Here is a 25,438-nt window from a genome sequence, read left to right as displayed (position 1 = left end):
TTGTTGTCACATGACTAATTTATAAGACTGTACTAGCTAGCTTCCAAACATTAGCAATAGCACATATTAGCATGTTAAATGCTAAGCATGAAATGTTCTTTGGGCAAAGCAATAATAACATGTGCTCAGTCCACAGCCTAAGCAAATGCTCTACTCTTCTGAAATCCAGTGAAATTTAAAACTGTTCTAATATTTCCAACATAATTGAACATTAAACACTATAAAGTCTCCCTTTGCTCATCTTGCTCAAAAACACATAAAATAACACTTCATTTCAAAATGTTTACTCTCCTCATTAAGTCTCAAGCTGGGAATTATAGTTTCAGTATTTGATTGGTTCACATTCGCCTAGTAGATTTTCGCCACATTTTAGAGAATTACATTAATCGAAAACAAAGAAATCAAGATTTGAAGAGAAACACAATTTTGTTCGCGTAAATTGAAAATAATATGTAAATTGGACAATACGTGGTTTCCCATTTTTTCAGTGTAGACAAGGCTTAAACTAGTCTCAGACTAAAATGCATGAGTTGTTTTAACTGAAAGCATATCTTAAAATATCTCAATGTCATTGTTTATCTCAAGATGCACACCAGTAATGTTTTTTTCTAAGGCACTTTTATAAAAGCTACTTAAATGTCCTAAATGAACTAAGGTCTAATCCTGGCTTAATCTAAGCACTGTCTGTGAAACCAAGCTAACATTTAAAAAAAAAGATGCATATTTATTTTTATTTACTTTTACTTTTACTTTTCTTTGCAATGTATCCAACAACACGAGGAAACTATTTCCTTTTTTAACTCTTTGACCTTTAGGCTCTGACCTAGACATTGGCCAACCATCGGTACCATTAGCAACAGCAGCAAAGATTTTCGGTATCACAAATGATCTGATACTCAAACATGCTGAACCACTGAAACCTGAATTACAGTTAAATTCCTGTAAATGCTCTCATGAGGGGTTTCCATGCTATTTATAATTACCATTCATTACTAAACCTCCTTTCATTTACTCTTGCCTCTTCACTTATACAATAATTCTCTGTAAATCCTGAAACGGAGGTTGTCTGAAAGTTTATGAAGTAAATTCATTATTGACACAGAGGTAATTATGGACAGTGGAACATATGGCTTAAAGCGGCTTGCCAGTTCCTCTGTCTGGATGCCAGTGAGAAACAGTATAAAGTCTTGCTTGGGCCAGAGTGACTTGTTTGAATTGTAGTAAAGATGGTGCCACTTTAATCTGCCTATCCAGAAGCTTAGAGACAGTATTGAGGTAAACAGTAAAAGTAGCCATGCTAAACATCTAAACATTTTACAGTAACAAGCAAAAGTAGCTGATATAGTGCGTACATATCTGTGCTTAAGACACATTGTCACACACAGCTTTATACCAGTAAATATAAATATTGCATGCGCCCTTATAAAATGTCTTTTTTGGAAGGTTTGATTCATTTTTAGTGAATTGGTTTATTCAAAAAGTAACGATTCGTTGATTCAAGTCCCTGCGCTATTTACTGTATTTCAATCACTCTGTTACTGTATATACTAGTTTTTGTTCTGTTTAGTGTAAATTAAGTTTAATTTTTAAGTTGAAAATGTAATGCTGATTCGTTCAAAAACTCCCAAAGAAATACTGCTCTGATTATATAATCTGTATATTTTAAAGATATTTCCCTCTTATATAGCTAATTATTATTCATTTGTATTTTTTTCCCCCATCTGACTGTAGTTTAGCTACTTTATAACTGTAGCTTGCTAAGCTAGAGGCTACTCGTGATTTAAAGGAGCTTTCCTTATGCAAAACTTATACAAAAGAGTAGAGAATAAACACATTGTCTCGGGCTGACTTTTGTAGTAAGGAGAATTTGGAGAATAAATGCATGTTCTATTCATATTATGAAGTACAACAGTGTAGATGTAAGTGTGAATGAGTGCATGTGTGTCATGTATAACAGAAACCTCTGGTGAGAATGACTTGACACTTTTGACATGAACATTTGCACTTGCACTTGTTTTCAGTTCCTGGGATCAGATCTGTGCAGCTGCCCGCTGCAGCTGAGCTCCAGTTGAGTTTTGCGCTGGAGCCACAGCTTCTAAAAACCCTCTGCACCCCGACTTTAGTGTATGTTCTCCTGGAACGCTTTAGTGCGTCTTTCCTTGCGGTCAGTTCTCCCTGCGGTTCAGACATGCCACCCAATCTCCCGCTTATTGGACCCATCTGTCTCATTAGATTGTGTGTCATTGCTGGTACTGTTTTAAATGTCAGATTTGGAGGCCAGCCTGTATCACTTCCTCTTCCATTAAAGATGCAAGAGAGAACGCCAGGTTCTTAGTGTTGGCATGATTTCCCTACAGGATTTAAGAGTTTGAGATCGTATATGGGATATTTCAAGATCCCAATGGCCTTTTTTTTCTCGGTTGAAATGTTCCTTCCCTCCTTTACTTTAAATATAAAGTGTTCCATAAGGATTAGCCCAGGTAATAAACTCTGAGTTATTATTGCAACTTGCTGTTCAATGAGGATGTGCAAATGAAATTTCCATCGCAAGACTCTAAGGGCTAGATTTTCTAAACAGGACAAATTAGCGTGAGACCGCAATCCCATAAATGTGCCAATGGGAGTGGAAAGTTCTGCAGGTGATCTACTGGCAATGCACAAATTAAAGAACACAGACGTAGCCATGTCAAGTGCAAAATGGTTAAGACATCCTTTTTGTTTGGTGTTAAATAATGCCGCAAATACCAGTAAAATGACTACCGCAAACCTTAGTAAATCATGTTGTGTGATTTATTGAAATGCTCTACTTCTATAAATTTTGCGTATGAAAGGAAAACTCATACAAATGACAAATGTCCAAATGTCCTTTCCATCTCTAATGTCTTTAGTAGATCCTGACAGTAGTTTTTTTTAATGCCAAAAGAGGGCCAATCATTTTCTTTCTAGAATTCTCTTCCTTAAAAACAATGTTAGTGAATTGGTAATACGGAGGCAGTTTTTTTTAGTCATATTTTCATCAACTACTGCCATGATGCTAATTTTCCATCTTGTCTACTTTATCCAAAGGGATAGTTCACCCACAAGCCATCCTAGGTGTATACGACTTTCTTCTTTCAGACGAATACAATCTGAGTCGTATTATAAAATATCCTGCTCTTCCAAGCTTTATAATGGCAGTGAATGGCACCTGAGATTTTGAAGCCCAAAAAATGTGCATCCATCCATTATAAAAGTAATCCATACGGCTCCAGGGGGTTAATAAAGGCCTTCTGAAACGAAGCGATGAGTTTCTGTAAGACAATATACATAATTATAACTTTAAAAACTATAATTATAAAACTATAAAATTATATTATAGGTCCCCCTGTAATGGTCTTTTTGTGACTCATTTTGTACCTGACACACTCGGAGGAAGGCCAACGGCTGAAATGCATCAGTGTGCAGTGTTTTAGTCACTTTTAATGTTTCTAGAGTGAGTCATGTTTGAATGAAGGCTTTTAAAAAATGTTGCCTTTGTTTTCTATAGATCCATAATTGTAACTTTATAAGCTGTAATCTTCCGGTAACGGCCCTCCACGAGAGTCGAGTTCCGCCATATGACGTAGGATGTAGGAGTAGCGTAAGCTTAGGTGCATATTGACGCCTCTCGCGATTCAAACTAATAGTGCTGGACAACAAACTCAAGCTCCTCCGACATTTCTCTTTACAAATTCTCATTTTAGACTTCTAATTCATGACCGGTGTTTTGTTTTGCTCTGTCCTCTGCGCATCTGCATCCGTCGAGTCAGAGTTCACTCTTTGGCCGGAACTAGACTCATGGAAAGAAGCTAGTAATTTATAAAGTTATAAATATGGATATTTCTCTTACAAAAATGCATTGCTTCGCTTCAGAAGGCCTTTATTAACCCCCGGGAGCTGTGTGGAACACTTTTATGATGGATGGATGCGCTTTAGTTGGGCTTCAAAATCTCAGGTACTATTCACTCCCATTATAAATGTTTAACTCGGATTGTGTTTGGCTGAAAGAAGAAAGTCATATACACCTAGGATGGCTTGAGGGTGAGTAAATGATGGGATACTTTTCCTTTTTGGGTGAACTAACCCTTTAAATAATGAAAACAAATATTGACCTGTCTTTTTGCTATGCAGGTCCTGCTAGATTGATAACTCAATGCAAGCATTCAAACATATAGAAAACACACACAACCTCATGCATACGCAAAGTATTGCTATTCAGCGCCCTGTTTGGCGGTGCACAGCGACTCAATGAAACATCTGCCTGCGTGTTGCACCGTCTGCACCAGATCACCACAGCCGGCTAACAGAGGGAGAACTGCTGCACGGCACATCCACATTGCCAGAGCAACTGCTGCTGCTGCTGCTCTCTCTCTCACACACACACACACACACACACACACACACACACACACACACACACACACACACACACACACACACACACACACACAAACGTGAAGTTCTGCTTCAGCATACCACCAGCATCCTCCACAGCAGCTTTGTGCATGTGTCTGTTTGTGTATGTGTGTCAATGCATGAACTTTCTCTTTTCATCCACCAGTTGGGAACATGCCTCGGTCTTCACCGCTGGCCATCGGCTCTGTTCCGTATTCATCTGGAGTGTGTGGACGTACACACGCACACGCTCACAGTTCCTGTGTGGTAACCCTGTTTAGATGCAGTGGGTTAAACTACGCAGTTCTGAGATCAGTGCAGTGCCACACAGGTTTTTATGTGTGCAGACTAGAAGAGGAAGACTCTGGTCGTGCAGTAGTGCAATGTGTTACATCAAGGCTAGCAGGAGAGCAGATTACAGCTCGCGTTCATCCGTATTCAAACTGCTTTCGCAAGAAGTTAGAAAGCTGTTACAGAAATGACATCACAAATGGTACAGAAATGTAGTCAATGAGGCTCCACCTGGTCCAATTAACCTGTGGTTTTAGGGATAAAACCAGTGTATCTGTTCATTTGAATGGAGTTTTCGAAAGGCACAAAATGTTTGAATGTTGATGGCAATATGGTACTTATAATGTGTGTCACAAACTGATTACTTTTTGAAAGAATTAAAGGTAAAGGTAAAAAAACAACATTGAATCACCAAAACACGGACAGATGATGTGTTTCACAAAAATGAAAGACATGCATGCAATTTTTTTTAAGGTGAACTATGCTTTTAAGTGATGTAACGTTTGGGGTGACATAGTTACATGTTACGTGTGCTTACCAGTGTTGGGGGTAACGCATTACAAGTAGCACGAGTTACGATTAAAAGTAAAGTAACGCATTACTTTTAAAATTACAACAAAATATTTGAGTTACTTTTAGTAAAGCAAGTTACTTTTCCGATTTATTGACTGACACCCCTCTCGTCCCCATAATTGGGAGTACGTTGCAGATAATTTTTTGTGATGAAAAGGACTTTACCTTTGCCAAAAATAAAAATAAAACTTAAATTTTTATTTTTATTTTTTGTTATTAAAAAACAAACAAGCAAGCCCAGGTGAGAAAATGTAACGCAAAAGTAACATAACACATTACTTTTAATAAAAAAGTAACTAAGTACCGCAATTAGTTACTTTTTTTTTAAGGCGTGCAATTTTGTAATGCATAACTTTTAAAATAACTTTCCCCAACACTGGTGCTTACTATAGTAATAACAGTATATTATGCATAATTACAAGTAACCAGAGCTAGGTAGTTACTGATTATGTAATCTGGACTACATAATCAGATTCCAAAAATGAAGCACTTTTAATTAGATTAGATAACATTTTAAAATACTCGTATTCAGACTACAGTTACTTTTTTATTGGTCGCATGATTAAATGTTATTCTATTCTAACAATGGCAAATGTTTATAATTCATTGATTCTCCCTACTACTACTTTTTATCTTTTAAATGTTCCTTTCTAAAAATGAATTGCACACACAAACCAGCCACTGGTCATGCGACTATTACTGAAAACTGAGACACACACAGCAATTTATCATTGGATTAACAGAAATAATTTCACCTTTAACAAGTTTTTTCTCAACATTGCATTCTCAGCACTCAGTTTCTGTGAGTTCTTTAACCATGCATTAATGTCTTTGGGAGGCTTTTGTCTTTCAAACACATTGAAAAGTCCAAATTCACATAATTTCACATTTAAATGCAATGCAGGGATTCCCCAACTTTTTTGTCAGCTGAAATTTCTTTGACCTAATATATTTACTTGAAGTAAGAGATTTTAATTTTAAATTAGGTCAGTAATAAAATTAAGTCAATAAAAACAGTTATAATAATAAATAATAATAAAAATAAGTTTATGGTTCTCTGATGTCGGTTGATGGTCACATGACATGCAGGCAAACAAATAAAATATTTTTATTAGGGTTTCATTTTTATTGTTTTTATTTTAAAATTATTTATTTTATAATAAATAAAATAAATATGGCTGCGCTTTTCATAAATTCACAAACCCCTTGCAGTTATATTAATGTTATTTTAATATTTAATGCACTTCATGTTGTTGATATCAAGAATGGAATATATTTTCTTTCTCTTTGTATTTTGATATCAATATGGTACAAGATTATTCTACTCAAATCAATGTGATAAACAAGTTAGGTCAAAAGTAATCTAAAAGTAATCCAAAAGTAGTCAGATTATATTACCTTAAAGGTGCCCTAGAATGAAAAATGTCATTAACCTTGGCATAGTTAAATAACAAGAGTTCAGTACATGGACATCACATACAGTGAGTCTCAAACACCATTGCTTCCTCCTTCATATGCAAATATTGTGCGTAAAAAACACCACAGAAAAATAAGTGAAAATGGCAGATCATGGACATAAATGTTATGTTTCAGGCTGTGCAGGGGACGTGAGGACTTTTCATACCCTTCCCACAGAACAAAACTGTCAACAGGCATGGTTGATGTTTATCTATAACCGGATACAGCGACAATTTAATTCAAAGTTGTACGTTTGCTCGGCCCATTTCACCACGGACAGTTTTTCTAACCCGGCTGGGACAATATCAAACAGGCTTCGCTCAGCGTCTGATACCGGAGAAGCAGCAATTCAAACTATATTCCCGCAAGCAGTAACCCAGCAGGCACATAACGTCATAAGACGTTGATATTTGGTTACATTTTGGTTGCGACGTCAGGTGACCAAAATTCAACGTCAGCTCAACGTCTAATGCCAACATTAATTTGATGTCCAATACCAACGTCAGCTGATGTTGATATTTAGTTGTTTTAAGGTTGTGTTGTAGAGTAACCAAAATCTAGCGTTGAGCCAACGTCTCAAGCCAACATCATATTGACGTCAGATTCTAACATTATTAGACGATGATCCTTTGTTGGTTTTAGGTTGTGGTATTAACTAACCAAAATCTAACGTTGAGCCAACGTCTCAAGCCAACATCATATTGAAGTCAACATCCAACGTTGGACGGACGTTGCATTTTGGTTGAAAATGAAAATCGGGTTGACGTCAGAACCCAACGTCAATCTGATGTTGTGTTCTGACGTCAACCCGATTTTCATTTTCAACCAAAATGCAACACCTGTCCGACGTTGGGGTCCAATGTCAATCTGACGTCATATTGACGTCCGGTGCCTGCAGGGAAGTAGGGATTTTATACACTTATTGACTGTCTAAACAATTTCTGTTCAATTTCATTCTAGGGACAATTTCTAGGGTTGTAAATGGACCTGTAAAACCGTATCTGGACAATATTTGCCCTTAAATAAGTCACATACCCTCTATGTAGATATCAGAGACCAATTTAAAATATTGTTTCAACTCATTCTAGGGCACCTTTAAATATGTAATGTAGTGGATTTCTTTAACTGCAATTTTTGTCATGTAATTTGTAATCAGTAATGATTACAATTTGTAAGTAATCTACCCAGCTCTGCAAGTAACTAACCCTAAAGAAAGCCCTAACCTTAAACCTAAAGTAAGTGCATGCAGTTAATTAATATTACTCAGTATTTGTGTAATTACACTGTATGTCACCTTAAAACTTCCCAATTGAGTAAAAAATGACATTTAGTTTTTAGTCCCAATTTAGTTTATCCGCCATTTATCATTAATGATAGATACACCATTTTTCTCCACATGCAGAAACTGAAGCAGCATATGAAAATATGCATTCATGATTTACAGGAAGCACAATCATGTGAAACGATGAATCAATGTATTTACTGCTTAGCGGACAAAAATGCATGTGATTGCTTAACACTCACATGAAAGGAGACCAGTTATGATAACTTAATGCTATTTCCATTTTTAGTAAAGCACTATAAATACGTTTGAATAGAATGCTAACTTGATTCAGACTGTAAACATTTAGAGGAGCTCTTGTAAATTGAATTGATGTACAATAGTGTTACATATTCGCCACAGGTTTGGTAAACAACCTTAATGTGTACAATGTCATGGTATTTTCACCTGCAACTTCCACTTCCACATACTGTAACATTGGGAAAGGTCATTGTGATATTGCTCTGCTGTGTGTCCTTCTGGAGGTTAGGAAGCTAAGTCGATGTGAGTTTCCCCAGAGAGGAGGCTCTTTTTCTGAGAAGAGATGGCTACCGCAGTGACTCCATGGAAGTTCAGACTGCCACCGGCCCTTGCTGTCCTCTCTCCCAACCACATAAATAGCCTAGCGTGGGTAGGGCACGATCGGACGTTAGAATAATAATATCCCGTTTAGCAAAAGGGGAAAGCACAGGCACTCTCACTCCCAGAGCGAGTGGTGGGAAGAATCAATGACTTCCTTTTCCGAGTCTCTGAGGATCAAGGATACAGCGCAGGTCCCGGGGGTGTCTATCATATTAATAGTCCTCTCGATAAGCTTGCAGAACTTGTGAGAACTTCTCGTCAATGAATCAAACAAGGGATCGTGTGGAAAGTGCATCTCCCAACCACAAGCGTGTAGTATCTTGTATCTTCCACACAATGGCCGAGCAGTGAAGGTGTGTGACATGTGAATGCGCTGAAGACAGCAACCTGAGATTGAGCTTTTGAAGTGTCAGTCCAGGTTTCTATTGCTCTGGAATTGTCAGGCATTAACCACAAGTCTGTCCCGGGGCGCAGCGCCCTGAGCGAGGGAGTGGGGGACTTTTTTCTCAGGTGAAGTGTTCCTGGGCTTTGTGTGCCACCACAAATCGGCATCCCATACACGAGTATGAAAAGTGCTCGAGTATCGGAAATAGATCGGTGGCTTTGCCCTATGGCCTGTGCTGGGCGGCTGACATCGGGTCTCTATGGTTACCAATGGGGAAAGCCCCAGCGTATGCATGCGTGACTCTATTCATGAGAATATCAATTAAGGATCACATGTCGAGCCTGACACTTTTCAGCTGTGTGAAACAGTGGAACATGTTCTGGAAGAAAAAAATTGCAATTAGAAATGGGCAGATCGATCTCGAATATTGATACGTTCCATACCAATGTACTGTATTGAGAGGACGGATACTTCTGGTACTTTTCTCTCTCTATATATATATATATATAATTTTTTTTAATTTTAAAATTGTATTTTCATTAAAAATATATATATTTGTTTTATTAGGAAACTTTATTACTTTATTGTGTAGGATAGGATTTTTTTCACCTTCTGCTTCTTTTAACATGCAGAAATTAAGAAAAACACAGAGAGTGCAAAGTAAGTAATCTGGAGTTAGCAACAAAGCTGAATCTGACATTTATTATAGAGTGCAACAATGCTAGCACACTTCTTCAGTGGCGTTGGTTCCGGAAGTATTTTTTCCATTCATTTCTCCCATAGGGATTTCAAATCTTAGTTAAAGCTGTATAAATATAGCTAGTATAAATCATAAACCAAGCAAACCAGCTATGAGGTAAATCATAACATTACAAACTTTGATTTGAATCAAAAAAGTATTTGAATATCAGACAAAAATACAAAGGTACAGCCGTACAAGACTGTGTACTTAACAGCTTTAGTAAAGGAAACTACAATCCCATGAAGCATTGCGAACAGCATAATCAAATTAAATATGATTTATGAAATTACTGCTTTATATATACAATACCGGTCAAAAGTTTGGAAACATTGCTATTTTTAATGTTTTTGAAAGAAGGCTCTTATGCTCATCAAGCCTGCATTTATTTGATCAAAAATACAGACCAAAAACAGTAGTATTGTGAAATATTATTACAAATTAAAAAATTGGTTTTCTATTTTAATATAGTTTAAAATATAATTTATTTCTGTGATGTAAAGCTGAATTTTCATCAGCCATTCCACCAGTCTCAGTGTCACATGATCGTTCAGAAATCATTCTAATATGCTGATTTGTTACTCAGTTATTATCAATGTTGGAAACAGTTCAGCTACTTAATATTTTTTGGAACCTTTGATACTTTTTTCAGGATTTATTGATAAATAAACAGTTGAAAAAGAACAGCATTTATACAGTACACTGTATGTATGTATGTATGTATGTATGTATGTATGTATGTATGTATGTATGTATGTATGTATGTATATATATATATATATATATATGTATTAGGGCTGCTCGATTATGGAAAAAATCATAATCACGATTATTTTGGTCAATATTGAAATCACGATTATGTAACACGATTATTTCACATGACTTTGGGAATGTGTTGTATTTATTAAAAATACACCTTTCAACAATTCAATTGAAATTGTAACATTTGTTGTACTTTTTGAACTATTAAAATAAATAAGATAAACAATATGGTTCGGCTAGATATGCTTTTCAGGTACGTCTAACATTAGTTTTCAGGTACAGAAATGTCTCAAGTGTAAAATAACATTGCATATTTGAGTGCATAAATTAAAGATGAATCCTATTAAACTTACAAAAGCTATTCAATCCGGATCGGATATGCGTCGTCTTTTTCGACTGTATAAAGTTCACTTAAGGCATATACAGACTATGTCTGCTAGGATACTCATCAAGATGGACATGTTGACATACGTTTTGTGTGAGTTTGTCCGTTCAAGAGCAAGACTTGAAAGAGAACTCAATATTTGCGCGCTGAGAGACGTGTGCGCGCTCTCGGATGATACATTATCAGATACAGATACATTTCCTCACAGCGCGCGCGGCTTCTCATTCGCGTCTTCTGGCACTAAACCCGGGTGACGACGGTGAAAACGACTGGTCATATTCAAACATACGGCAGCACTCGCATGCATTGAACAAAGTTTACAAAGAGAGAATTATTTGAAAAATATGAGGGGAAAAAAGGACGTTTACACAGCACCCCTGCTCTCTTCAGTTTTTGTTTCTTTATTAGATTGTCATAGGTCACTCTGTTTAATTTTCAAGTGGTTAAACAAATTCGCGGTGTTCCCTTGCGTTGCAGCCACTGCCATGTAGCAAATCTTGCACGTAACATGTTTTTGCTCGTCGTCTGATTCCTCGAAGCCAAACTGTTCCCAGACAACGGAGTTGGTTTTGCCTTTTTTGCTCACCAAACGCTGCTGTAACTGCCCTCCTTCTGCCATCTTTACTCGCGCCGAGTTTTTAAATTCCAGCGGATGATATGCACACGAGACTCACGAACTGGGTGAGAGAGATTGTGGCTTAATTCGGGAGGGGCGGATGAGCGCATGCGCGTTTCATTCAGAACGCAAGGCAAAATAATCGTTTTTTCTCGATTGTACTATTTTGGTGATCGTTGGGAGGCAAAATCGAAATCGAAATCGAAATTCGATTAATTGCACAGCCCTAATATGTATATATATATATATATATATATATATATATATATATATATATATATATATATATATACAGTGAGGAAAATAAGTATTTGAACACCCTGCTATTTTGCAAGTTCTCCCACTTGGAAATCATGGAGGGGTCTGAAATTGTCATCGTAGGTGCATGTCCACTGTGAGAGACATAATCTAAAAAAAAAAATAATCCAGAAATCACAATATATGATTTTTTAACTATTATTTGTATGATACAGCTGCAAATAAGTATTTGAACACCTGTCTATCAGCTAGAATTCTGACCCTCAAAGACCTGTTAGTCTGCCTTTAAAATGTCCACCTCCACTCCATTTATTATCCTAAATTAGATACACCTGTTTGAGGTCGTTAGCTGCATAAAGACACCTGTCCACCCCATACAATCAGTAAGAATCCAACTACTAACATGGCCAAGACCAAAGAGCTGTCCAAAGACACTAGAGACAAAATTGTACACCTCCACAAGGCTGGAAAGGGCTACGGGGAAATTGCCAAGCAGCTTGGTGAAAAAAGGTCCACTGTTGGAGCAATCATTAAAAAATGGAAGAAGCTAAACATGACTGTCAATCTCCCTCGGACTGGGGCTCCATGCAAGATCTCACCTCGTGGGGTCTCAATGATCCTAAGAAAGGTGAGAAATCAGCCCAGACCTACACGGGAGGAGCTGGTCAATGACCTGAAAAGAGCTGGGACCACCGTTTCCCAGGTTACTATTGGTAATACACTAAGATGTCATGGTTTGAAATCATGCATGGCACGGAAGGTTCCCCTGCTTAAAGCAGCACATGTCCAGGCCCGTCTTAAGTTTGCCAATGACCATTTGGATGATCCAGAGGAGTCATGGGAGAAAGTCATGTGGTCAGATGAGACCAAAATATAACTTTTTGGTCATAATTCCACTAAACGTGTTTGGAGGAAGAAGAATGATGAGTACCATCCCAAGAACACCATCCCTACTGTGAAGCATGGGGGTGGTAGCATCATGCTTTGGGGGTGTTTTTCTGCACATGGGACAGGGCGACTGCACTGTATTAAGGAGAGGATGACCGGGGCCATGTATTGCGAGATTTTGGGGAACAACCTCCTTCCCTCAGTTAGAGCATTGAAGATGGGTCGAGGCTGGGTCTTCCAACATGACAATGACCCGAAGCACACAGCCAGGATAACCAAGGAGTGGCTCTGTAAGAAGCATATCAAGGTTCTGGCGTGGCCTAGCCAGTCTCCAGACCTAAACCCAATAGAGAATCTTTGGAGGGAGCTCAAACTCTGTGTTTCTCAGTGACAGGCCAGAAACCTGACTGATCTAGAGAAGATCTGTGTGGAGGAGTGGGCCAAAATCCCTCCTGCAGTGAGTGCAAACCTGGTGAAAAACTACAGGAAACGTTTGACCTCTGTAATTGCAAACAAAGGCTACTGTACCAAATATTAGCATTGATTTTCTCAGATGTTCAAATACTTATTTGCAGCTGTATCAAACAAATAAATAGTTAAAAAAAACTTTTTTTTTTAAAGATTATGTCTCTCACAGTGGACATGCACCTACGATGACAATTTCAGACCCCTCCATGAATTCTAAGTGGGAGAACTTGCAAAATAGCAGGGTGTTCAAATACTTATTTTCCTCACTGTATATATATATACAGCTTTTGCTTCTGAAGTCTTCATATATATATATGAAGACTTCAGAAGCAAAAGCTGTGGTGTTCTTCAAAATACGCATTTTTGTAGGTTTCTACCTAAGTGTACTTCTGAATGGGCTGAGGCTGGGATTTAGTGGGTTTGAAGTGAAAATATTTTATGAACGTATGCTATATGTGGAGAGCATTCACTCAGTGTCGTTATCTCATTTTTGACCGAAGTGGCTTTTAGAGGCTTTTGCATTGGAACTCTTCATATATAAACAATATATTTTAAGTTTATTGCAAAATATGCATATATATTGAAATATTTTGAGTGTTTGAAACCGAATTACGTCCTTCGCAGTGCTTCATGGGAGTGAGCGGAGCTAAAGAGTTATTTTGGAACGATTATTTTAAAACGAAGTTGAAATAATGCAGGCTGACGGCTACAACAGAACCTTGTAGCTCACAGTAAAGGCTGTCTTTAACAGGTTTATAAGTGTTCTGTAAAAATCAATTACCTTATGGAGAAAATTAATGGAGTTTTTGCTTCTTGAACTCGATTGTAACTCTATAATGAGTTTGTGTGATTAAGTTAATTTAATTTAAAAATTGTTTAAAGTTTATGTTCTGTAATAGTTGTTAAAAACAATAAATAACGGAAATTGGAGTTTAGAGGAGACAACATTAGATGTTAAATTCAATTATATGAAGACTTTCAAATCTAATGTTTAATGGCTATAATCACCATTGTATGGAAATAAATAAATAAATTGCAGTGATAATAGAGTTGATAGTACTTGGTGTCAGATCGAAAAGAAAATAATGGTATCACCCATCCCTAACGCCAGTGTTTTAACCGTAGTTAGATGAAAAAAACTTGTAAAGACATAATAGAACACACATACTTATCTTTTTATGCAAAGTCAAAGATGAGGGACAGAAATTAGTTGAATTTTGCCAACAAGAACAGTGAAATACGGCCAGGATCTAGCTATCATCTCCCTGAGATGAGCTCCTCTGGGCAGGGTGGCGATTGTCCAGCATTGAGAACAGGCCTGTGGTCCCTCAACGGGCACAGAAGCTCCAGCGTACATACCAACATACCACACTGATGGTTGAACATGTCCCAGAGCGAGGGCCAAGCAGCGAGCCCACCCAGCTCAGTTGGCCCTCCGCAGTCTACCTTCCGCGTTCTTGGTGGGGTCCGGCCGAGGATCAAGGGCAGGCCGCGCGTCAGGGGACTCGATTATGAGTGCAGGGGCCCGGCCATCACTTTCAAGCTCTGGCCCAGGAGTGCAATTTCATCAAACGCTATTTCCTGCAGATAAGACCAAACATTTCTCCTCTTTTCGTATTTTTAGGGTGGGAGGGAGCAGGAGTGATTGACGTGATTTCGACTGAGGGAATGTGAATCATCTGTAGCTAGTGGTATTACAATGCGCCACGTTAAGACTCATCTGCCAATGTATGCGCACAAGTACATGCTTTGTGAATAGCCGCTTATCTATGCTTCGTTGTGCTCAGCCCCTTTCCATTCAAACATAACGTAACTCCGCTCTCTAGCTCTTTAATAGCTTAATCAGGCCTGTATTACACTATTACTTTACTCACCCAAGACCCTGCAAATTGTTTCCAGCTTTGAGGAAAATCAGTTAAGATCGTTTGCAGGCCCTGATAGGCAGCCGATTTTAATTTGGCGTATTTGGTCCTTGTTCTCTCTCTTTTGGTTTTGTGTTTAGACTACAGAGAGTCCAGTCCATGTCTCCGATTTTTGCCCTATCTAACTTTTTTTGACCTCAGTAGCATGTTACTTGCTGTTGGCATTCCCACAGTTGGAAGCTTAAAGGAAAGTGTGTTGTGTCAACGAATGTGAAACATTAGGAACTCATCTGAATCTGAACTGAATGGCGTTTACAGACGGGAGAGGAGGACAGGCAGACGGGGACAAACACGGTACTTCCTTCCACGTGCCTCTGCCGTGATCCCAATCATTCATAAATTTGCACACCCAGGGAGGTTTGGAAGTCTGTCCATCCTGTTCATTATCTGGAGGCCTCTAGCCATTAGGCTGGAATGAGAAACCATCACAGGCTCATCTCCAGATAACGTCATGGTCCGGAGGGACGGAGACCTGAAAGCCCTAACAGCTCTCTTTTCCGCTGGCTCCGTCTCAGTTCATCACTCCCTGCCCACTTTCATCTGGTCTCACTCTCTCTTTTCTCATTTTATGGCCTTCCATGTCACTGCTCTTATGGAGCACTTACACTGACAGCGATTCACAGTGCCTGGACTTTAGTCATTTTAAGGTATAGTTGGTTTTTTATAACATTGTAAACAACAGCAATTGGTTTTGATGCAACAAAGCATAAAATCAATATTTATACAAATGTGCAACAACATGCAACTACCAATTGCAGTGCAGATAGCGAAGCTTATGCAACCACCGCTTGATAGAGTTTGGCTACGTTCACACTGCAAGCCTTTGTGCTCAATTCTGATTTATTGCTCAGATCCGTTGTTCACGTTGTTTTAAATGTGGCCAATATTAGATTCCTGTGCAAACAGATCATGGTCCTTAACTGACCCGCATGTACAAAAGAACAATAAAACGGCGTCACATAGCACGCTGTCAAACGGAAGTAAACACGGAGAACATTCAAGTACTGAAAGCGATTATGTGTTTATTTATAGAGGGATCAGGCAATATAAAAAAAAAACAAAGAAGAGAATGCGAAAAAAGAGAGTATTCTAATTTAATCGATTCTAATTTTTATGAACCGATATCGATTCTTAAATCCCAAGAATCAATTAGTCATTGTGGCAAGCAGCGAGGCGAGGGACCGTGCGAGCGGGACGGTGGCGAGTGATAATGAGCACCAGCTGCGCGCTACACCAGTCTCGTCTCACGGCGGAGTGACGGGAGCATAAAAGGTGGAGCGACGACAGTGCAAGACGAGAGAGGACCAGGCCTGGACTTTGCGTTGTTTTGTTTATGTATTGGTATGTGTGTGTGCGCGGCAGTCGTCCGTGAGGGGCTGCAGCTTTTACTTCCATTTTGTTCAATTATTTGATTAAAGTCTTTTAAATGTTCGCCAGTTCCCGCCTCCTTCTTCCCTGAACATACAAACCCCATTACATTCATCAATAAATAAACATGAATGAACGTCTGAAGGTATGTTAAAAGATACATCCAAAATCCGTATTACGTCTCATGTAATCGCACAATCAGTGTTTCAACCGAGGAAATGCGTAAATAAAACAGCTTGTAATCAATGTCACGAAACGTCACGTTTACCTCAGGAAAATCATATTCCGTGACCATAAAGCCGTTAGTGAGCTAGAAAAATGAACCCTAGAGATGAGCATTTTGATAAATATATGCGACAAATTACATATTAATTTATAATTTCAATGTTCTTCAATATTAATGCATGTTTGAATATATCCGTCAAGTTTTTATGACTGCCACCATTTAAATGTTTATATTTCAAAAAGACAAATTGTAGTAGAAATATGATCATGTAATTGTAAAGTTGGTATTAGAACTTTATTATTACTTTCAACTTTATTATAAAAAAAACACTGAGTGTAATTTATGTTTATATTTAAATCAGTTAATTTTAACCTTAAAAATTACAGTAATGTGGTACCAACTGACACCCATGTATAGTTTACAGCATTAGTGGAGAGATTTTATTCCTTAAGAAAATTTGCTATGTACTGTATCTGATATATGTATATACAATAATTGATATTGAATCGAATCTAAATCTGAATCGAAAGCTTGTGAATGGAAATCGAATCGAATTGTGAAATGTGTGTCAATACCCAGCCCTAATGGTTTTAAACATTTATGATCCGAGCCCTCATGTTTTGGTTGTAGAGCTGTCACTGTAATACTTATTCTGACACATCCCTGTCCTTCACTGACTCCCTTTCGCAACTGTCTTGATAACTTCAGGTATGTAAAATCTTTGAAGTAATTCCCATGAGTGCAGAATTGCGACTAATGTTGCTCTAGAGTAACATAAATGTTGCATGAATTCAGACTGAGGTCGCATTGCAAAACATTTGACCTGTAGGCCTATCAGATTTAGGGCAACATATGGAAGGCTATGTTTACACTGTTAGTCCAAATCCGATTATTTGTGCATCTGATTGGAATATGATCTTAAATTATTGACGTCCACACTGTGAATCGTAACTGTTCAGATCCGATTTGTGTGACGATGCAGTGCTTTTGTTTTCCGGAATATCTGCATTGGTTTCTTTGGCAAAGACATTGCGTTGGTAGGCATAAGACAAAAAACGCAACAACAACCGCAACATAGAGGGGTTTGCAATACAGATGTTGTCTTATTTACAACCTGACATTGTGCAGCTGGACTACTGGATCTTCTGAGGCAGCAGCAGAACCACATAAGGCTGCTACGTGTGGGTTTGTTCCGTGCTGTCTCCGCCGGTTTCAGAACATGTCTCTGTTATATTGCCATTTTCTGCACGACCGGCATTTTGCAACAACGCAGGCTTGTTTCTGTATAGCGTCTTTCAGTATGTTTTCTATAGCAACGTCTGACGTTTACACTTTATGTGGCGTGAGAAAGTCACATAAACCATGCAAAATCTGATCAGAGTGGTCAGACTGAAACGGATTTACAGAAATGCAATTTGAATAGGATTTCAAAACATATTTGAATGTAGCTTGAAACGGATTTGTTTCGGTTCAGACTTGTTAAATCTGATCGGATTTCAATCGAATATATCGGATTTGGGCTGACAGTCTGAACGTAGCCCATGTGGCACAAATCGGAATTGAAAAGATCAGATTCCATGTGGTTTGTGCTGTTCACACTGTCATGTGACAAACAGATGTGTGGCAAAAAGAAAAAAAAATCAGATTAGCCTTTGATACTGTAGTTGAATTGGAATGCATTATAAGCATTAGGCTGAACTGAACTTGTTTCATAATTGATGAACTTTACACAGTTAATAAACTGAACTGAATCAACACTGAATTGACTTGAGCTGAATAATGACACCATTGTCTTCTGTAGAGCTGATTTACAGCAGAATTGAAATGCGTCTTTACTGTTATTACTTTGAAGCTGCTTTGAAACTATTTGTATTGTAAAAATAAAGGTGTCTTGACTTGGTATTTCCGCTTTATGGCCCGGTTTCACAGACAGTGTTTAGATTAAGCCAGGATTAAGTTAATATTCAGTTGAGGCATTTAAGTGATTTTTATAAACATGCCTTAGAAAAAACATTACTGATGTGCATCTTGAGACAAAACAATGGCACTGACATATTTTAAGATATATCAGTGCAAGTTGCTTAAGGTTAAAAACAGCTTAAACATACATTTTAGTCTGGGACTATCTTAAGCCTTGTCTGTGAAACCAGGGGTATATGTTTTTTTCCGCTTTCTTTTCTGTTGATTCTCAAGCAGATGAAAAAGAGGACTAGTAATTCCCAACCAGCACTTTATTTTGCAATAGAATACTTTAAAATAAAATATAAGGGCTGTCAAAATAAATGAACAATTTGATTTAATCTTATTTATTTAATAAATTAAAGATACATGTTTATATATATATTCATAAATAAAATGTATTTATTTAATTAAACATTTAAGTATTTATATATAATCACAATTAAATAATATATTTATAAATGTATACAATTATGTATATTTTTATAATATATGATATACAGGTATTATTGTTAGTGGTATTCTTTGTGTATTTTTTAATTTTTTTATTTGCAATTAACACTTAATAAATTCAGCCACTATTTTTAAGGAAAGAAAATAATATAGGTCAATTTCAGGTTTTGGGAATTTGAGTTGTACACTGTAAAAAAATTTTTTATTATTTGTTATCACAACTTTTTATCTTTTGTCAAATCAACTTAGATAACTAATGTGGTGTAGATAAAATAATATTTTGAGTTTCTATTTATTAAACCAATCTTCATTGTATTAACTCAAATTTTTCATTTCAATGAAATCAAAATTTTAAGGCAACCAGGTAACTTACTTTTTTAAGTTAAACCAACAACATTTTTTACAGTGGAACATGTGCGTAAATCTAAAGACTCAGGGGTAGATTTATGCAACAGTGACCTTTACTTGCCTCGCACTCACAACTCTATAGCAGTCTTGCTTTTTCATCTCAGATTCTGTTTTTCTCAAACTGCATCAGTTCTTAAAAAATCATGATAATGTTAAAGATGATACATGAGTTAATAGGAACACTTTTCTGGTGTGGTGTTGAAAGGAAATTTGAGCCTTTTTGATGGGGCAGCGAGGTAAATACAACAGTAAAGGTTGGGAGTGCGCAGTCACCATCTTCCTTTCTGCTTTCCAGCCCTCATGCATATCAGCACTCATGAAGGAGAGCAGAAGGAAAAGGAAAGAGGATATTTTCAGTGTTCAGATAGGGCCATGGTCTTTCTCATCCTCTCTGTCTCTTTTGACTTCTGTCTCTCGTGTTTGTCTCTGTCTTCCTGTCTTGCTCACCTTCCTCTCTCGCTCTCTCTTTTCTTTCCCTTTGACTGTGTTTCACCGAATGACTGCTCTGCCTTGGCCTCTTCTCTATTTCTTAATGTCTGTCCCTTTTATCTCAGCCCCAGCCATCTATGTCGAGCATTTAACAATTTCCCCCCTCAGTCATCTCAAAGATTCGCCTCTCTCAGCAGAGTCTGTTCTGAAAGCCCAACTTGCCAAAATGTAAATAGTGCAGAGGCTTTCTCATTACCTCACTGGGTATTTTTAGTTGCATCTTAAGAGCAGACACAAGAGGAGGCCCATAACTCACAAGAAAACCCGTAGACAAACCAAAACAGCAAAGCAGTAAAACTATTCAGTTAGTGCAGTGGGCTGCAAAACTACATGTAAAGAAGTCAACATTGTCCGTCCTTAATGCTTCCATCATTTTTATGTCACATTTGAAAGCAGCAACACCTCAAAAACATTTGGAGAAGTTAGTAATGGTCTTGCTTTCCATTGGAGTGTGGGAACAGGAGTTGGTGTCTGAAGAGAGATCACAGTTGTCATCACATCATCCATCGCTAACCCTCCATCCATGCGCCTCTCCCTCTGCTGGTACGAAGTGTCCTGGTCTCTGACAACAATGTCTTTGAGGAAAGGAGGGAGTTTTGCTCTGCTGTGTCTGTGGGGCTCAGCTTTAGCGGGGTGTTCCCTCCCTGGTTCCTCTCCAGCAAAATTACCTTCAGCTGCAGTCGGAGCCAGAAGATGACACGCATCTGGGAGTCTGGGCCCAAAGCCGAGGCAGAGGCTCTGTCTTGATGCTCCTGCTTATGCTGTAGTCATCATGAGGCTCTCTTCTCTACGTCTCCCTGCTTTCTTCCAGGAAAGACAGGAAAGGCCTTTTTTCCAGCCCGTTCACACTAAGTCACTAGACTGTTTGGAAATGGAGCAAAGGATTTAGGAAGGGAAAAAAGAGAACTTAACAACAAATCGTATAGTGACGAGAATGGCTTTTCCCTTTCTTTTACTAATCACTCTTTAAAGTCATGAATGTCACACTTGAATTGTTAGGAGGCACTGCTACGTGATCTCAAAAGGGGGACAGTGGGGGACAGAATTTTAAAACATTACATTAGAGCGTTGTTTTTCATACTGACAGACTCTAAAATATAATTGTTATTTTCTAGAAGGACGAACCTTGAAATTTTGTAAACGGGATATGTCTATCCATGCACTGGCGCGAAATCCGTGACGCTGTTAATTGCCTATGCAACAGATCCGACATTTTTTGTAAGTGTAGGCCAGTGAGAAGTTTGATTTAGGGGTGTGAAACTGCTGTACTCATTATGGAGTTTCAAAAGAGGTGACTCAGAATGGTTTCCACTGAGGTGAAAAGTCTCCATCCTGTTACCCATAGTCATACAGAAACACATTCTGTTTCTGGTAAAGAGGCTAGACCCAAGAAATCACCTACAGCCTGGGACATGCTAGACGATTTTCAAATCTCAATCGATTTTCAAAAACCGATTTTTAGCATTATAATCCTCCGAATGCACGCACTAGAAGATTCGTCCAGACCGTGAGAGTGGCGAGACCACACACCTGTCGATTGTAGTAACATTTTCACAGTAAGACGAGATCTCACGGAGACTCGCGAGATCAAACATGACTTGAGAAGAAAACAGATTGAGGACAATCGATGTTGTCAGCTGGTTCTTTCGTGGCATGTTTGTGGTTGCCAACATCCAGGCACGCAACATCTGGTCGGTGAAGCTTGCTCGCTCTCATTGGCTATCGCGGGTATCACGTCAGAGGCAGCCTGATCATGAGTCATAAATATCAAACATGACGCGATCAGTAGTAAAAAAATTTGTAATGACACCACACAATTGAGGATTATTTGGACAAAAAGTTTTTTGCGACAAGCATCAAATCGGGCACGCTTCGGGGTGCAAATCAAGCTCAAAATTGTACTTCAAATCTTCAAGTGTGCGGCCAGCCTAAGCTCAGTGCACAAAAAACAAAGTCTGTAACACAACGGGTGACATGGACCGACTCCAGAGTTCTTCCCATCTCCATTCAGCCTCTGTTACAGTGAGAAGGCTCCGTCGGAGTGGATCGTGTCCAGCAAGGATTCTCCTCTCACACTTCCTCTTTTTCATCTGGCCGGAGCGGTTTCCTGCCCCCTGGATGCCACAAGGCCATAGGGGCGGATGTGTCCTGAAGAGGGCTTTCCATTAGTACAAAGAGGTGCTGAAGAGAGAAGCCTTCATCCTTCCTTCCTTTAAAGAACCCCAAAACATGACATCATAGACTTAAACCTAAAAGGGGAGGAGAGGAGGAGGAGGAGAAAGGAAAGGTTGAGAGCCATAGAAAAGACTTATCTTCCCTTTTTGCAGCATGGCAGCTCAATCTGACCCCAGACTTCCAGGAGGCTTTGATCAGGCTCAGCTTTCTGTTTCTAAAAGGCTACAAAAATATCCTTCTTATTTCAGAAACTTGCATAATTTCTTCTCCCTCTTTCCCTTTGCATGGAATCTAATAAAGCAATGAAACTAATAAAGTGAATTAGGACCTGAGCCGGGCACCGGCGCACAAGAGCCCTTTATGTCTTTCCTCGCAATATGGAGCTCACAGGGTTGAGCTCATGGCTCACAGGAAGGTCTCCAGCAACGTGGGGGAACAGCTCTGGTTTGGCGTACAATGTCTGCAAGCAATCCGCACACCTAAATGTATAGCTTTGAAGTCAGGTATTTTGAAGGGTCTGCTTTCACATGCGGTCCATTTCCTTCTCAAGATGGATGCAGAATGGGTTTCTGAAGTTTCGACTGCAAAAAAAGGACAAGACAGAAGACAAATTTAGAAAGTTAGATGGTGTCGGACCACGTGCTGTGCCATGCCTGTGGTGGCCTAAAGGAGAAAGAATGAGAGAGAGAGCGAGGAAAAAAACTTCTTTCATTTTACTGTGTAGCCAGCTGTACTGTACTTCAGCAGCTCTATGCACTCTATACACTCTGCTGAACTGCCAGATAGTAATCAATTATAACCCTTGTCACTTGGGGCCATGGGTATAGCAGCTGGCCACAGGAAGCACGAGTTCCATAGCCTCTTAGCCAATCAACTGCCTCCAGCTGTCCCCACACTTAACCACCATTCAAAGTGTGGCTGCTGCGTGCTACTGACGAGGTTCCCTCACCGGACTTTCTTTTCCAGTTCTTCCTTCCTAATTCTCAACAGCGCAGACACATCCGCCTCAGGCTCTGACCACCACCCTCCCCCCTAAAGCGTCTCTCTCTCTCACTCTTTTTCTTACTCAGTCCCTGCCTTTTTGACATACTCTCTCTCCGCTCTTTCCTTTGTCTTTTCTGAGTCTCATTCTCATTCTTTTCTTTGGTGTCCGTGAACTTTCGTCTTTCTTTTGCCAGCTCTTCTTTTCTTCCCTCATGCTCTTGGAGTTTTTTCACAGGTGTTTTTGTGTGTGTGTGTGTGTGTGTGTGTAACGGGGGGGATTTGCATGTTCTCTGGATATCCAGCCTGTGGAGAGCAAGCCAGTCGGCAGATCAAAGCCCAGCCCTGTAAAATGATCTGAAAGAGTCCCCCATTAGCATCCATCAGGGTACCCTGAAAGCTCCCTGCTCGGCTGAGGGGGTCTGAGGGCCCCCCAAAGTGAAAGGCAGTCTGCGGAGAAAAAGAATTGGAGGGGGGATAAAAAACAGGCAACCCGGCCGAAGACATACAGGAAATATTTTAGGAAGGGAGGAAAATTCCCACAACACACCGAGGTTGTTTTTTCTTCTTCTTCTTCTTCTCTCTCTCTCCCTCTCCCCTTGTCTTAGATTTCCTTATAGTGTAGAGCAGAGAATATCTCCATCTGTGCACCATCTCGAGCGTCGTATCCTCTCTACTCCTCTTTCCTCTGTTGGAGGGTCAAGGTTAGTTCCGACTGCAGCAGGGAGGGAGCGTTTTAACCTGGAGCTTCGTGTGGTGTTAACGAGCACCTCCATTTGTCAATTTGAGCGCTGAACTGATCTACTTCCAAACTGGTTTTGGAAGCGCGGCGTGAGCTTTGTGCCTTTCAAAGGCCTGAACTGTGACTACAAATCTGCCATCTGGTTTTACATCAAATGTATAGTCTCTCCTAGTGCTGTAACGAATGTGCTTGTGCTAGCTCCCTTCACACTACGGTCTCGCAAAACCTTTGGTGCCCCCATATGGAAGAGAACAAGGGGGCCCCGCTGTAGCACAGTTATGTAACCTTGCGGCCCTCCCATGCTACTTACCCGCACACATGCTCAGACACACTCTGCTTGCTTGTCCCTTTGTGCCGACTGTTCCGGCGTGCGCATGTGTTGTAGATTTGACTGATGGCTGGATGCAATTTCCTATATGTTGCAACTTTGATACGTGTGAAGTGCGCTATATTTTTGCATTTGAATCTGTTGCTAACTTTAATGTGTGAATGCACGTGCTAATGTGTGTGTGCGCGCGAGCGCATGCTGCTGTCCCAGTAATGGATGTCCCGTTTGGCATGCCGAACACTCGGCTGTCCAACCGAGGATGAGTCTCTCAGCCACTGAGGGAAGAGGATGTGATCTCACCCGTTAAAAATCCAACCTATGTCGTTTGCTGCTCATGACTTAATCCAGGCTTCTTCTTTGTGCTAAGCAGCCCCCTCCACAGCCCACCTCCCTTTCTCCCTTTTCCTTCTGTCCCCAGTTCCTGCTGGATAGGAGAAATGAGGCGGGAATGGGCGAAGGTCTTTTCGACTGTACTCTAAAAGACTTTGGCAGATGCAGAGCTTTCCTGCCTAATCTTCACATTATTCCTGTTGTCATTGATGCAACATCAAAACCTCCAAAACTGGTTTGCTAAAACCTGCACACACACTTTCAGAAAAGCGAACCCTATCGGCCATTGTAATTGTGCTGTAGCCAACAACACCACTGCTCAGCAACTGTCCCGGCAGCTGTTGGGACACGGCAGATGATGGTGGCACATAATAACTCAGGCTGCTGTGAGAAACGCCAGCAATGCAGCGGCTGCAGCCCGCACTTCCTGTCCGAGGGCAAAGGGCCTCTGTGTTAGCATGATGTAGCAGGAGGGCTCACAGATGTCACTTAAAACTCTGGCCCTGAGCTTTCACTTTCATTCAGCAACATCTGTTGTCACAAGTGTTATGACATACAGCAGAACATCACAGCGGCTATAAATAGTGTCGGACAGTACTTGCAGAGCATGTATGTACTGCTAGCATGAAGTAAAACCATGTTTATTGTGTCTAAATGGAGCTAAATATCTTTTAGGTGGTTGCGAGAATTCCCAAAGCATAGCTGTGGTATTCTGCATGCCCATTCAATCAGAAGATTCACAGGAGATGTGTCATATGGCTTTGGAATGAATGCACATACCAATCTTATTGCAAATTATTTCATGAGGATGAATTGATCTCTTTCTGAACACCTCGGGGGATTCATTTGTATCTGCGCTTCAGGCCAAACTGACACCTTGCACAAGCATTCCAGAGTTCCTTATCGTTCCTAAGAGAA

The sequence above is a fragment of the Gobio gobio genome, assembly GCF_949357685.1.
Source record: "Gobio gobio genome assembly, chromosome: 25".
Lineage (NCBI taxonomy): Eukaryota > Metazoa > Chordata > Actinopteri > Cypriniformes > Gobionidae > Gobio > Gobio gobio.
This window is presented reverse-complemented; position numbering follows the sequence as displayed.